Source organism: Semicossyphus pulcher, unplaced genomic scaffold (assembly GCF_022749685.1).
Source record: "Semicossyphus pulcher isolate SPU_LCO1_2020_fin unplaced genomic scaffold, fSemPul1.0.p SCAF_7, whole genome shotgun sequence".
NCBI classification, from domain to species: Eukaryota; Metazoa; Chordata; class Actinopteri; order Labriformes; family Labridae; genus Semicossyphus; species Semicossyphus pulcher.
Genome location: NW_027211748.1, coordinates 7107178 through 7123467, shown reverse-complemented (window position 1 = coordinate 7123467; position 16290 = coordinate 7107178). Strand labels below are relative to the sequence as shown.

The window sequence follows — 16290 nt, the reverse complement described above, 5'->3', positions numbered from 1 at the left end:
AAACAGACGTATTCAGTCTTTCCAGCATCCACCCCTGAGCCCGTCCGACCACATGTGCGTTCATACTGCAGCTAAAGGTGGAAGAGACGAGGCCAAAGGTCTGTAGTGTTGCTGGTTGTGTATCATTCAGTCCCTCCCCCCTGCTGAAGGGTTAAGCGGCAGCCTGCACGGAGGGAATAATTGATCATGGTTTGGACGTCACGCAGCTCATTAGAAAACAACGTAAAGGTCGTAAAAGTGCGTTTGTTTTTCAAACAAGGAAATGGGATTAGTCAGAGGGTGACATAAATACGGATAGGGAGTGTGTGCATGTGTGAGACAAAGACTGTGTGTGTGTGTGTGTGTGTGTGTGTGTGTGTGTGTGTGTGTGTGTGTGTGTGTGTGTGTGTGTGTGTGTGTGTGTGAAGGTGCAAAGTCCATTTGTGTGCAGTTGATATTTGCATGTGTCTTTATGATGTTTATGTACACGCACATTATTATTATTATTAGCAACGTTGTCGAGGAAATTAAAGATGATGTCAAAGTTACACAATCTTTGTGTATTAAATTAGATCAATATGTTTGATATCCTTCCATGGAAACTTAATTAATTAAACCGTGTAATAGACTTGCACGGCAGCGATGAATCAGATAATAGATGAACTCAATAGAAGCTACCAACCCTGTTAAACAGGACAAAGGGGATCAGAGGGAGAAATGCAGGCAGCTGATGATTCAGACAGAAAGCTAACAGAGCTGGAAAAGTTCAACAAACATTCACTTCTCATTTTCATATCCACTTGGATTTCACTAAGTATTCCACTTAGGGAAATCACAGGAATGTCCCACACAAAGCATGCACAGCTGAATGTGGAAGATCCCCTGTTCAACTGCCAGGAGCAGAGAGACACAAAGCTGTGGAGTCCCTTCACTCAACGTGAGACAGACTCACACAATCATACAGCTACAACAGCAGAGTATAAAGAACAACCCTCTCAGAGCAGCAGAATGCCTTCAGGATGGATTATTAGTTCTGCATTAAGGGATTACAGCATGTCTTTGGAGCCTGTGTGGAGCCACTGTTGCTGACGTGTGCTTCTAAATACATGCAAGGCCTACAGCAGCTGCAGAGACACCGTGTGGAAGAGACGGGAACTGTGATTGGTCACCTTGACCTGCTTTTGTCTCTTACTACAAGGTTAGGACGCCAGTGGAGGTTTAAATGAAGATGACATTAAGCGCTTTGAAGAAAGGCAGTTATATTAACTTTTTTAATATTAAAGTCTCGAAAAATGCAGTGACTCAAAGAACTCACCCATATTAAAGCAACATCACATGAGAAGGAGTGATGTTGTACTGAACAGATGGGCACAGCCGTGCTGATATTCAGTATAACATCACGACCACGGTGTGATATTGCTTTTATACAACAGTTACACAAGCAGCACATAGTAGTAAAAAATAATAATCATCAACAGATTATTTTCTGCTCCACCAACTCAACCAGTTCCACAACTGAACTGAAACTGGACTTTTGTTGCCGAGCAACATTCTCCTGCACTGTCTGAAGGTGACCACAGATCATCTGTTTTTATCATGTACATTTATCTGTTTGTTTTAATTTATCATCAACCAGTGAAATAAGAGTCTGCTGTGTGATTCAGAGGAACCAGCCGGATCAGTGTAGACATAAAAAACAGAAAAGAAAGTGAAGATGTCACTTAGTTGCAGCCATACTGTGCTTAGAAGAGGTCTATTTCCCGGAAGGCAAAAAATCCAAAATAAACAGAGACCACGTGCTGACCTGTCATCAGTTCAGAGAGAACACATGACAGCCTTATAAAAGTTTGTACGTTGCGTGATAAATAGAGCTGCATGTGAGTAAATGTGTCGATACAGGTGAAAGAGTTTATGCAGAAATGTCCACATATTGTTTTTTGAGTGTGTTATCGTAAAGTTTGTCTGTTTTTGTTCGATATTGCAACAACAGTTTTTACTTATGAAAGCAGATATAACGGACACCACAATCCAAGCACTCCTACCACCCACTGTGCAGGACGGCACAGTGCCACCTCATTAAATCGGTGGATATTTGAGAAGCTACGCTTACTCTGGAGTGTCGGTCTGAGGGTGAAATTTATTTGTCTACAGACTGCCGACCTTTGTCCTCGCAGGTCAGAGTGCAAATGACCGGCCGGGACAGTGAAGGTATCGTTTTCTTTCTAGAGTCTGAGCAGTGTCGATTACTTCTGTGTCCTCTCTGTGCCGAGACGAGGTAAAGGGATCACACAACACAGACATCACAGAGGATATGAGAGACAGACTTCAATTTAATTCAAACAATTAAATCTTAATAATTATACACTCCAAGACTCTTTGTGACTGATCAGTAGTATCATACAGAAAGGAGGGTAAAACACCCAAGCCTTGCTTTAACTTGCAGGAAGTGTGTGATAATTACAGGACGAGTCACATGGTCTCATCGTGTCTTTATCTTCAGCACCGATTGTGTGTAGCTCAGGACCGAATGATCCACATTATCTGCAGGCAAGGAGGAACATTACCAAACAGACACTTACAGGAATGTCATGAGATACTGCACACGACCGCTTCAGTAACCCATTCTCACACACACACACACACACACACACACACACACACATACACACACACACACACACACACAGAAACAGGAACGAGTCTGTGGAAAATGTCTAAAAAAGAGAGTGAAAACTGCTGATGCCAAATTCCTCGAGGTAAAGTTCTAAAAATGCAACAGTCATTGTGATAAATGCAAATTCTCAACATTATTAGAGCACTGACACAGCTGCATTGAAGTTAGTGTTCAAATCTAATTGCCAATTTCAAACTGATTAGCACTATCAGGTCATCCCTGCACAATAAACTCTGCACACACTGACTGGGCCACTGTTCACAGGGCCAGGTGACCGGCTTTATGAGTGCTTTATGACGGAGCTGAAGGTCTTCAGCGCTGTTTCATTCAGAGCTGAGCGGGAAGAGAGATGAGGTCAGGACGAAAGGCCGAGAACAGAAAGTATGAGGCACAGAGCAGGACAGCAAGCATCAACTGCTGCAGATAGAAGAAGGACACTGTGTACGTTAGAAGAAATGTATTGAAAGTGTCATGAATTGATTCATTTATATTGATCATACTGATTAGGTTATATTTAAGATCAATTAAAGAGGTCTCTGTGATTAAGTGTTACACAAGGAATGGTTAAAACTGAGGCAGAAATATCCTGACACAAGTTCATGGATTGGGTCAAACTCAAAAACACTGGCTTCAACGTTTCCCATAATGCAACTGGATAGCTTCTTTCATTAGACAGCCCCTGCCTTCCAAATAACAAGTTCTTGCACACTTCACATCTATCGTTTCTAACTGAGGCTTCCTAACTAAGACACAAAAACCTGCAACCATGCAACTGTGAGAGCTCGATCTGGTGGTTGGGCTTCATCCTGAGAGACATAAATGTCTTTACTGAACTTCATGCGATCCATGTATTGAAATGTATCAATCAAAGCTACAAATGTAAACCTCATGGTGGAGCTAGAGTAATAGTCAGGGGACCAACAAGATCAAAATGATTATAGCATCATGGGAGCATGACTGTCTGCACCAAGTTCTGTTCACTAGACATGTTTCTCAGGATAAGTGAAAACTTCAACCTGCTGGTGTCACGAGAGGAAAACTCATACCTAGGATTCATCCTCTGTAGACTAAGAATGTCTACTGTCTGTTCACTACAATCCATCCAATCATTGTACCGATATATATCGAGATCAGAGTGGTGGATGAGCTCACCCACAGATGGACATGGTCATCCTTAAAGTCATGCTGCTGCCAGCTGAGATAACCCAATCACATGATCAGGGTCATTTTCTCTAACAGCGAAAGCTTCCTTGAAGCCTCAAAGCTTACACGAAAGAATGTCATTGCTGCAAAAAATCCCTAAAAGTCCCCTCATATAAGAGGAAACAGCTCTGAGGTGACTTCAGATGTTGCAGGATGAACATGAGATGTGACAGCAGGGCACTGAATCACTAATCACAACACTTGAAGTACTTTTGGTTTTGTTTTCTACACATGAGTAGATTTCCAGAGAGGATGGAGAGGGCGACGTGGAGAGGAACTGAAATTCCCTTCGCCCTTATTGCATCATTCAAGAACAATTCTCCGGTGCATTTCTGAGAGAGAAGAAACAAAACGAATCAAGTTAAAGCAGGAGAACTGATTCAGTCACAAGACGTTTAAAACAGCGAGGCATGAACGTTTAAATGATCACTTAAAATACAACAAGAAGGCAGACACTCTCAGACAGAGGCATTGACTTACACACAGCCAGATTGACTTACAAACCCCCTCCCCTACACACACTCACACACACAAAGGGGTCTGAGTTACTATTAATCAGAAGCCACATGAATGGCTGCTCCTCCCTCCCTCCACTGTTCATCTCACAGTTTCAAAGACGTGTCGGCTGGAGGAAGAGGCTCACCCCCTGGGTCACACTGAGGCCATTTCCTCTGCAAAATGATGTCTGCCTCCTCCTCATCCTCCCTTCATCTCCTTTTACTTCCTCTCTTTTCATGCTCTATCCATCTCCCTGCACATGGGGGCAAATGCGGGGTCAGCAAGTCCACCTGTGCCATAAATATAGACAGTTTATCTTAAAAAGGACTGTGAACAAGTATTTGTTGCTTCTTCTGCAACTTTTTAGCACGGACAGCTGCTGGTTTAAAGTGCGTCTTTCTGCAAAAGGCCAAACAACAACTGCACTGTGGTGAAGTCTTTAACCTACAGGGATGTGTGTAAGCACAGATAGAATCATATTTTCCACATGGAGTCATTATGAAAAGTCTGCAGATTCTGACGCTGATTGCTCCTGGTGAGGACCAAAAAAGGCTCCACACGATCAGATAACGGTCTAGCTTTCCAATAAGACGCCCGTGCAGAGGGAACATTGCCTGTTTGTTACAGTCCAGAGAGGTAATCTGCACAAGGAGCCACTGTACGAGAACTACTCCTGGACAAAATGTGAGGCCTTGTTCCAACGTGCACCAGAACAGAGTCTGTAAATCATAGCCGGACAAAGACATGGAGCTCTTTAAACATGAGTCCGTTTGACAGGGTGTGAATGCAGCACCTGATAGAGACACTGTGGACAAGGAGACAGGCGGTGATTGTGAGAGTCTAAGACACCTGTTTGGATAAAGAAACGTAGTGTGGCTTCAGACAAAAACTTTGAGGCCCGAGGAGTTTAAAAAAGGGGTGCAGTTTCTCCTCAAAAACACCAACATGTGTGCACAGACACTTCTATGCCACAGGTGTCCAGCTTCTTTCTAGCGTCCCGACTAGGCCTCAGCGAGGAAGCACACACACACACACACACACACACACACACTGGCCTTTGTTTGGGATGCCAGAAAACTTCCCATAAGCTCATAAAGGGTGCTAAAGAACTGAAAGAATCCATCAAAGTGACACTGTTTCTGCACACACACAAACAGCTGAGTCACTATAAGCCTTATCAATGATTCATTTGTAATCGCAGCCTTTAACATGAATATGCACGCTTCTGCTGAATCTTAAAGTTTCTCCAAGTTGGTTTAAAAGCTGCACTAACAACCCTACACACAGTCATGGTGCAAGTATTCAGGATTTGTTAACACATTACAAAAGGAAAGCGAGGTCACATCTCCTCCTATTCCTCTTTTACCTGTCTGACAGGAAGCGTGTTAACTGTACACCGGCTGGACTTGCTCCAGCTCGGACAGGATGCGACCATATTTGGGCAACAGTCTTATGAAATTTGGTGTATGTCTGAGGAAATAACACAAGTGAGGAGAGTTTGTGTCCTCACTAAAGGTGTGTCTTCCTGTGAGTGGGAGGACTTCAAAGCACTTCAGTTGTTTCAGTCAAACTGAATGGCCGGCTGTAACATTCCTACTGATTCCATACAGATAACTGTGATCACATGCAGAGGCTGTCAGTGACAGTAGGTTTCACTTACCGTGAAAGGTACGGGTGAGCGGTATACCGGTTTCACACTGTCACTGGTGTCACCTTCTGCCATTTGCAATACCCTCAATACCGTTATAAACACAAATGTTTTGGTTTTCATTCACGTTTCCCACAACTGCACTACAGGAAAAGTCCGTCTGATATCACAGAGAGCATCTCTTCCTCAGAGCACACAGAACACTGTGTGTTTGAACACTGTTAGAAACGGCAGGTGACAAGTAACCCAGTTGCAGCCCACAAGTCTATTTGTAGTTGCTGAACCAAGTGTGGTTAAAGTAGGAGGGATTTTGTGTTGTAAAATAGAAAATAAGTATAATTGTTAATTGTTTATATGTACATGAAAACACACTGATGTGTTCCCTTACATTAACAATAGAGCAAAAAGAGCTAGAGTCATGTTTTAAGTAGAGTATCTTTTCATTTTGTAATACCGCAATATAATACTGATCCCACCAAAAGGAATATAACTAATATCATATCGGCCACCCCTGCGATAAACCTATATCAAAGACTGATTGTGAGTCATACCGCCCAGCACTAGTGAGAGGCATGCATGGGGAGAAGAACACGTAAAGGACGCATTATATCACAAAACTAAGAGATTTCAAAGTAAACAACAATTTTGAGGAAATGATGAGATGATTTTCAAAATAAGATAAAATAATCTTTCAGAGGAGAAATTTAGGTTACTTAGCACAATTAAGCCAGGACTAAGTACAGATACATAAACTGTAAGACAACTAAGAATACATCAAAAGCAATTCAACTCTAACAAAATGACAGATAATAACAGTACACATACAGTACCCTGTAAATGTCAGTCTGTAAATCGTGTAAACCAAGTCACCACCTGATATCTGTATAATATTTAACTGGACAAGTGTTTCTGGCATGGACAGACCTTTATTATCAGTTTCCATTAGATTTATATGTTGCTCTTATTCTAAGCTTTGCAAACGTTCAAATAAAGTTCAAATTACATTAATTGTTTTTGCATTTATTCTGCACTAGGTGTCTTTTGTTGTCTGCATGCGCCTTGTTTTCTCTCTGAAGCACTTGGTTACAACGTTTAAAAAGCACATTATCATAGCGGCAGCAGCAGCAGCAGCAGCAGCAGCAGCACTGTAAGTGTTGTAACGACAGGTAGGTTGCTAACAAACAGCAGATCATCTACAGAGTGAAGCTCACCTGTCGGCCCTGTCTGATACTGACTCTCTGCTTCTGTCGGTTACTATAGAGTCCTTCCAGTAATAACACAGACAGTAACATGATCTAAACACACACGCACGCACGCAATCGGAGCAGTGGACACATAACTGAAAACGGACTCAGGTGACGGAGCAGAGGCGTCTGTCAGACACTCACACATGTCATAACCTCTCTTAAGAGAACAAAGAGTAATGAGAGCAATGGGTGAGTTTAATCTAACAGTGTGTTTGGACCACCTGGCAGTGCCAAAGTAACAGATGGTGTTAACAAGTGAGAGGGAGACAGGTGAAGGGGTTAAATGTCATGAGGAAGAAACGACATAGTTAGGATTTCAGCTTGGCACCACGAGGGCACAGGGACTTAAAGTTACTGTGAGGAACCTTCATCATGTCGATTTCGTTGACCCCTATGGACTCATCTCTTTGATGGTCCTGTAATGTGCATGCCGAGTACCTTTTGCTGTCTTTTACGTGTCAAACACCTCACTGACTCTGAATCCTTTGTTGAAAATGTCAAGAAGACACTTCAGTTAAAATCTCCTCACAGTCAGTTTAAAGCACACCAAAGCCCTTTGTTACATCTTTGTGTAAGAGGGACTGCTGAACCTTTAAACAGACAGCTACTAGAGGGAGACAGGACAGTCACAGTGCACCACCATGTGGCAGAAAGAAGGTACTGCAGATTATTTGACAATTTGAGAACCAAAGGGCTGTTTCACAGTTTGATTAGATCTACATTTGTCAATGATTACAATGCTGCTAAAAACGTCCATTAAAGAGGACAAATCATAAACCTTCAACACACACACACACACACACACACACACACACACACACACACACACTGTGTTCTCTAAGACCTGATGATCTGTGAGAGGGACGCTCAGTAACAGTAACAGTCAGTTTGCAGCAGCTGTCCCCTCCTTTCTCCTCGTTCACAGAGTAAAGTTGAACAGCAGGTGGACGACAGACGTCTCTGCATGTGACAGTTTGAAGATGACAATGAGTCTTAAAATAGACTTTCTGTTGACACCACTCAAAGCCTGTACTCCCTGCCCCCCTCATTCAATACATTTTGTTCCAGTCTGACCACAGCCCTACACTCAGAAAACACACACATATATATACACAGCCAAGTCCTTCCAGAAACCATTGGAAAATGGTGAAAAATGTCCATCACAAAATCCAGAGGGTTTAAGGAGACATGCTATTATATTCTTTGTTTTGTCTGACCAACAATTTGTCATTAATCTGTTTTTAGTTAAACTGCCACAGTAAGGTGTTTCAGCCCCGGATGATCTGAAGTAGTAGCTCTACACATGACTTTATTAGTAAAATGATAATCAATACTCTTTGAATGTAAACTGTTTTTACAAATCCATACAGTGTTTCTGAATCAATACAGTATCACAAATCATAATATCTAGGGATGCACGATATTGTTTTTGTTGCAGATATCCGATATACCGATATTTTCCAACCCTTTTTGCCGATTGCTGATTTCAATGCAGATATATTAGACATGTTTATTTTCCACCTAATTGCAGAGAACATCGAGTCTCCCCTGTAGTGATATCATGCCTACTCTTATTGTAGCGGCCCACTGGCTGATGCAGAAACAACATAATACAGTGCTTTTTAAAATGTACACATTCACTGGGCAATATAAGAAAAGTACTTATACTTATGTTATGTACAAAATGCCATATTTATTTGTATGTAACATTTTCTTTCAAATAAAACTGATATATTCATACAACTTAGTCAGACTCGGATGATGCTCAGGAGACAATTCTGACAAGAGCCACAACGAGGGCAAATTTTAGCTATTGCACTGAACAAATACATAAAATGAAATCAACCTTGCTGTCCATTTCGGACACTGCCAAACTACAGACATCTTGCACCCTTCTTCACACTTGACGGAAGAGGCGTGCAGGCAGTGCACGTGCACACTGAGTTAATGTCGTAGCATTACGTCAAGCTTTAGGGAATCATCGAGCATTAAGGCAGATTTAAAGCGTTGTTTTATCAGCGAAAAATATCAGCAGAAGAATGACATATCTGCCGATGTCGATATGTCATTTCAGGCCATAATCTGCAGATACCGATAACGTGCCAATAATATGCATCCCTAATAATATCAGAGTATATATCAAGTATATCGATATTTGTTATTGGAAAAAACACTAACACTATTCACATATAAATAAGATAATATTTATAAATGTCTTGTTTGATTTAACATTTCAGTCATACACATTATAAGTTATATATATACAAGAAACACAAGTATGTGTGTTTTTGTTTATTAAAATACTTTGGTCTATCTAAGACGTGTAACTAAGGTATTGTTATACTTCTCAGATGTCTGTAACTGACTCTTTAAAGCTCCTGTGATGAGTTTTTCGATGATTATGAAAGAGACAGAAATTATTTCTGATTACTCTATACGAGTTACAAAAGTAAACCAGACCATCAGCAACAAGATTGATTATTTCTGTAGAGTTATTTTAATGTCTGAAACTGCTGGCGGGGGGGGTAGGTGTCAGAAGAAGTGATAAACTGCCTTTGTTTACATTTTCCAGGGCAAACATTTAAAGTGAGCGATACATGTGACTGTTAAAGAAAGCAGGGTGAGATGTTTTGTTAACAAACACCTCTTAAACATGTGCAGGACAAAATCAGCAAAGAGATAAGAGTTAGGACTCTGTCCACAGGGGGCGCCAAAATCAACACAAACTGAAAGTTCCTCACAGGAGCTTTAAATGACCAATTGTTCATTAACTTTCCTGAGTTGTACTCTTACATGTGGCCTGGACACTGCTCAGAGATTGAGGCAGTGCAACAAAACAGCATTTGAATTTGACACAGAAGCTCATTTTCCAACATGTCTCCTGCCAACACTCCTGCTCCGCCTGTGAATCTTACACTCTGAGGTTTCACATGGATACTGACAAGCTGCAGCTTCTGGGCTCATTTACTAAACATGACAGTTTGAATGACAGTTTCAAATCTAACCTCAGATCAGCGTCCATGAAGAACTTCAACCTTTGACATAGTTTACACTCCAAACACACCTATCTTATCTGCTTCCTCCGTTCCATCCAATCAGAGTGGAGGATGGACAGAAGTGTTCAGCATGGGCAGCAAACTAAAGCCTCAGCGTTAGGTTTGTAAACACAGAGCTAGTTTTATTATTTATTTATTTTATTATTTTTGCACTGTGAGGGCTCTTTGACACAAATTACACTGTTCTCCATATGCATGCACAAGTAAAATGCAAGTATAGAAAAAAAATTAATTAATGCAGTATTTAAAATCAGATCACTAAATATCTTGCAATCTGATTGGTCGATAGTCATTATATGATGATTATATGATGTTAATTAAAGCTTACGCAAAGTTTAGTATTGCTCTGGAGCTTAAAAAAACTATTAAACACAAAGTAAAACTATTAAACTACAAACTTCAGATGGCGCTGTTGAGTTCAGTTGTTTACTCTGTCCCACTGTAACCTGTTGATTTGTACATGTAAAGCCGCTTTCCCACTGGTCAAAAAACCCGCTAACACCCTGCTTTTTTGCTTTGTGGGAAAGGTTCCAATCAGCATTCAGACCCGGGTCACATGACTCTGCAGTAGTATCAGAAAGGAGGTTCAACAAACCCTCAGTCTAACCCCGGACTGTGGTTTGACTTACTAGGAGTTAAAATTCCCTGGCTTTTTGGTTCCAGAACAGCTGATCAGAGTTAGTTCAATCAACTCTGAGTAGGTTCAGCCGGAGTTAGGTGCGTGCACGCTGCCTGTAAAAAGCCAGCATTAATGGAGCCCCGATACCACGATTCACCATGGCAACGGTACACAAAAAGAGGTCCTCCTACGTCACACCAGTGGAGCTCGAAATCCTCACGCGGACGTTCAGTGAATACGAGCATGTTTTTAGAAAAACAAAGTAACACGGCTGCAGCTGCAAAAGAGAGAGAAGCAGCGTGGGAAGAAACTGCTGCTCAGGTAAACTTGCATGTTTGAACTGGTCTATTTATTTAATACTTAATCACGACCGGAAGCTAAAATTTAAATTAATTTAGGAGCAATGCAGCGGGAGAAAAAACCGTACATGGAAGCAGTTAAAAATAAAATACCAGAACATCACTCAAAGGTGCGGCTCAGACAGGCTCATGGCTGAACCTCACTTCAATCATATTTTAAATATTAAACAAATCAAATATCATTCAGTGGCTGTTTTAATGTGCATTAGCTTTATCCCTAACATGATGCTGACTTCACATACATTATAATTCATGTTGATTAAACTGAATTGTGTTAGTTTAAAAAAAAAAAATCCAATAACTTACGGCGACTTATTTCAGCACTCTCGGCAGTGGTGTTGGAAAATCTAAAAATGATGACTTTGACACAGATTTGTCTTTTGATTTTTTTTATCATAATTATAAAAGACTTTTGCAAAGCGGTCAGAGCAGCACAGAGACGCAACGTTTCTTCTTTTAATTCGGTAACCGCTCAAACACACGCGTGAGACGGGCTGAATGAATGAGGAAGTCGAATGAGGGTTTTATATTCTAGAGGGAGGAGACAGAGCCAAACTCTGACTTTCCTGAAGAAAACCTGCTCCCGACCAGGTTAGGTTCACAGACACAGTTACCATAGTAAGTTACCACGATGCCGAGGTTTCCACTAAACCCTCTTTCTGAAACGAACCACAGGAAACCTCAACTGCCATGTAAACAATAATAATGATGCAGGTGTCTCTAGGATTAATTGATAAGTCAACAACAACTTGATGTCTTAAAATATCTTAACATTCATTGGTCTGCTTTTCTTTCTTTCATATTATTGTCAGTAGGATATTTAGGTCCTTGTGCTGCTGGTTTGATGAAGATGTAAGTTTGAGCTAATCAACTAATATGGGCCGATTCATTGATTTAAAAGCAGCCGCTCTAGTGGTTTCCTTTTGAGGATTGAGTTCCAAATCATCTAACATGAAGTGGAAACCCAAAATCATGAAGGAAACAGAATCTATCCCGAGTGTGAGTGAATTGTTTTTACAGTGAAATCGTGAACCTGAACGGTTCTGGGGCTTCAACATGAGCTCTGTCGCTGTGAGGAGGAAGTTTTGGTAATCAAGCATTCCTTGGTTACGCCTCCCACATGGATTTTAGGTGCTCCTTGTTTGGGTGGAGACGCCAGTTTCAACCTCTCTGTTTTGTCAAAGGTCACCTCCAATCAGAGTGATGAACAACTACCGAAGCTCTGCAAGATGGAAACTGTTAAAGCTTTAACGTAAGGAGACAAGAGAGAGAAACCGTGACATGATGATGATTCAGACTTGAAAAAGCTTCAGACACTAAAGGGGACGAAGGGAAATTGGGTTGCTTACACCACATTTCTTACCAGTCTAAGATGGTTGCTATGACAACACTTCCTGCTTGGCTTGACACACGTGTACATCAGAGTTTGATGCTGAACTGATTAGGACATGAGCACCGACAGCGCCTTCCTTCCTGAGGCCAAATGTACCATCATCTGTACCTCTGAGCAGCAACATAATAACTGTACTTTGTGATCAGTTAAAAAAACATCTGTTAGAAAAGATGTGTCTGTGAGTGCTTCTATTTGGAGCCAGTAAAGTCAGCACGCAGTAACGCCTGGTATTTGGTGAAAGCAAGTGATTCTGCTGCCAAACCAACAGATGGGTGTGACTGTGTATCCGTACTGTCACCACCGCTCCTCTCAGTACATCTGCCCCTGGGTGGGGTGGAATTCAAGCAAACCACTGCAGGCCAGGCCTTGTGACTACTGAGCACACACAGACACACGCGCACGCACACACAGACAAACACACAAGCACACACACACCTTTACACAGCCTCTAAGGTCTACAGTGCATCCTTACACAACTCCGACCTACATGTTTTAACTTTTGTTCTTCAGAAATAGATTAAAAAAAGATTAACAGCTTAATTTGGGTTTTGGATTGTTGGTTGGACAAAGACTTTTTATTTACCATCGAAGTGAGAAAGAAAAGCTGCAATTCTCCACATTTAAGAAGCTGGACTCCGCAAATATTTGACCTTTTTGCCTAAACAATTACTTGACTGATCAAATATATCTATCATTTATTTATTCAACTTGTACAGTAATCCTGCCATGTACAAAATAAAAAAATAACTCATGTGATTAAACGACTCATTGCCTCATATGTGAACTGATTCAAACTATTCCCAGCAACACGCATGACAGAAACATCCGTGTTTTAATGAGTATGTAGTTTGAATATCACTATAAGAGTCAGAAACAGAGAGAGGAGAGCGAGTTTACAGTGTAAAGAGTTTGAAACATGTACTTTAGATACTTTTAGAAACATATACTTTAGCTGTGCGTTAGGATGTCGAGAAATGTGAATCACTCAGCCTAGAAAGGAAGTAGTGCAATCCCACAAAAGACTCTGAAACAAGCACGCACAGGCACGAACACACACTCCTACTCCTACTACTTCTACAAACTGAGAGCTGCGGGGAAATCCACACACACACGGCGCTATGAGGAAACAGATCCAGGTCAGCCCTTCGTCTTCCTCCTCGCTGCTTGTCAAGAAGTCCCCGACAGAGCTGCCGATCGAGCCCGACAGCATTCTGTGTCAGAGGAGATGCACGCCGCTTCCAGAGCAGCCATAAGGTATTACAGCATTGCTGCGTGTGCCACTTCCTATCCACATGATCCCAACAGTTCATCCATTGTTACACAAGTCAAACTCATACAGAGACAGAGGAAAGAGCCTCAAATCGATCCTTCATTTAATCTCGAGCTGTACAGGGAGTTTCCAAACCATATCCTTGTTTTTTTTTAAGCCTTTGCCTTAAGCAAGACATTGTTCCCATCTCCACCAGCTCAACCCCCTCCTCCTGTTACTAATCAATTTACATGCATCACACGTCACCTTAAATCCTGCCAGCAATCCCAGCAGACCGACTCTCACAACTTCAAATTCAGCCCATGGTTTAAAAACTGGACTTTTTGCTCTCAAAATGGCACTTTTTTCATCGTTAAATTCAACAAAGATCATAATAACTTCATGATTTGAGGAACTGGACTGTTTCATCCATTCACATAAGGAAAGGAGATAAAATTGCAGTGATTTTGCTAATAAAGGGGGTCTAGTGTTTGTTGCAGCAGACAGCCTTATGACCACATCTGACAGCATTAGACAAGGCAGCTGCTCATGGACGTCACCATCTTCATTTCTAATAAAACAGTGAAGTGTTCATTTTTCTGACAAGTTTAGTTTTAATTAGTTATTTGATGCTGTAAAAAGGGCTCTGACGTCATGACTGGCAGCTCTGTTGACAAATACGGCTCCTGCAACGTTCTCTTCCTGAGTAGCCGAGCAGAGGAACGGCGAGAGGAAATGGAACTAAAACAATCATTACAGTCATTGAATTTCCATACCCGTGAATATTTGCTGCAGATCAACAAGATGCTGTTACGTGCGGGATATATTCTGGGTTTTTTTGGTGAGTTAAGGTGTGTGGTTTGGTTAGCAGAAGGGGCGGGACATTGTCACCGCGGTTCCACTTCCCAGTCTCTAGCTCTAAAAAAACGTCACCAGCGCAAGATGGCAGCGCCCGCCACACAGATATTTTGGCTTCACTTTTGTACAATGAGAGTAGACAGAGACGCATCCTCCATCTTTATATACAGTCATTGGCTTTGACTCACATTACACTCTCTGCTAGCTTCGAACTGCTGATTGAACAGTTGATTTTTTAAAGGGCTCATAAATTATGGTATCTGATCGGTGAATTGACTGCCGTACTTGTAGATACCCGATACTGCTTAATTGAGAATTGGAGGTCGATATCGACACTGGTATTAGTATCGCTACAACTCTTCCTCTTGTCATAAAGCTCCTTCAGAATAAAACTTAATCAAACTCCTGTCTTGAAATGCAGGAAATGTGTGATCCTCAGCTTCCAGTGTGTGTGGTGCGACCCACTCATGTTGATGGGCGTTGAGAGGAGGCTTTGATGGCGGTGAATGGGGTACTAATGAGTTGGCCTTATCAATGGCCGGTCTGTATTCTGTCCTCCTAATGGCCAGGGGGACATCAACAGCGCTGTTGATGGTCCATGTAAACATCTTCCCTGTGTGGCGCCTCCACTTAAACCATCTCACCAGCTCCATAATCTCATTGGTTCATGTTGGACCACACTGGCATTGTTGTAAGCGATTACCCGTTACATAATGTGAAGGAAGTGGCCGGTTTACATATCTGCGAAAGGGTTATTCAGCTCTGCAATAATAAGTTTACTTTCCAGAGTAAGTCATTATGTGGCTAACACAGTAGGTGGGGCCTGTGGGGAATAATCAGGGCAGAAGGCCCAGACAGCAGTGAGCTGCTGAGTAACCCCTGAGCTCGAGCTATCACCTGTTGAACATTCATGAAGCAGTGACACTCAAATTAAAGTGAGAGGTCACTGGAGTCACAGATAAGGAAAATGAAACACTGTTAGGTTTAAATTTGCTGTTGTGTCACTGAAGTGTTGCATAAACGGATGAAAGCTGGTAGCAGTCACACTCAATATGTCTGGTAGTAGAGCAGACTGAGACCAACTGTTGCTTCAGGTAAAAGCGCGTTATGTCAGCTATTAGTGTGACAGTTCATCGACACATGGCAGTCTTACCTGGCCGGGGTAACGTACAGTCAGGTCTAGCCGTGTCTCCTTTCACTGAAGCCGAACTGTATCCGTCAACAGACTGGGAGGAGACCTTTCCCTCTGCTCTGTCGCTCACAGCGCAATGTCACAACTACACTGTTTACACCATAGACTGTGGAAAACCAGCTCTACACAGATCTCACCGGCGTCTTCAAAGCTGCCGACTCGCCCCGCTTTCACTTTCTGCTGACGACTGGTGTTAATATTTAATTTTTCTTTACTTTTTTTCCTTCCTACTACGACCAGTCCCCCTCCTCACCTTTCCCTTTCCTCCTCCACTTGGGCGCTTCGCGAGTCGACAACAGCCGAGTTCAGTCGGGA

The 16290-nt window shown here is 41.9% G+C and overlaps 1 protein-coding gene across 1 annotated transcript in view; it reads right to left on the bottom strand.

Annotated features, from left to right (window-relative positions):
• Positions 1-16290, bottom strand: part of gng12a (guanine nucleotide binding protein (G protein), gamma 12a) — a 31683-nt gene extending 15393 nt beyond the window's left edge. Inside the window, exon 1 of the mRNA XM_069685282.1 lies at positions 15937-16290. The gene's annotated coding sequence lies outside the window, so the exon portion shown is untranslated. The remainder of the gene's footprint in view (positions 1-15936) is intronic.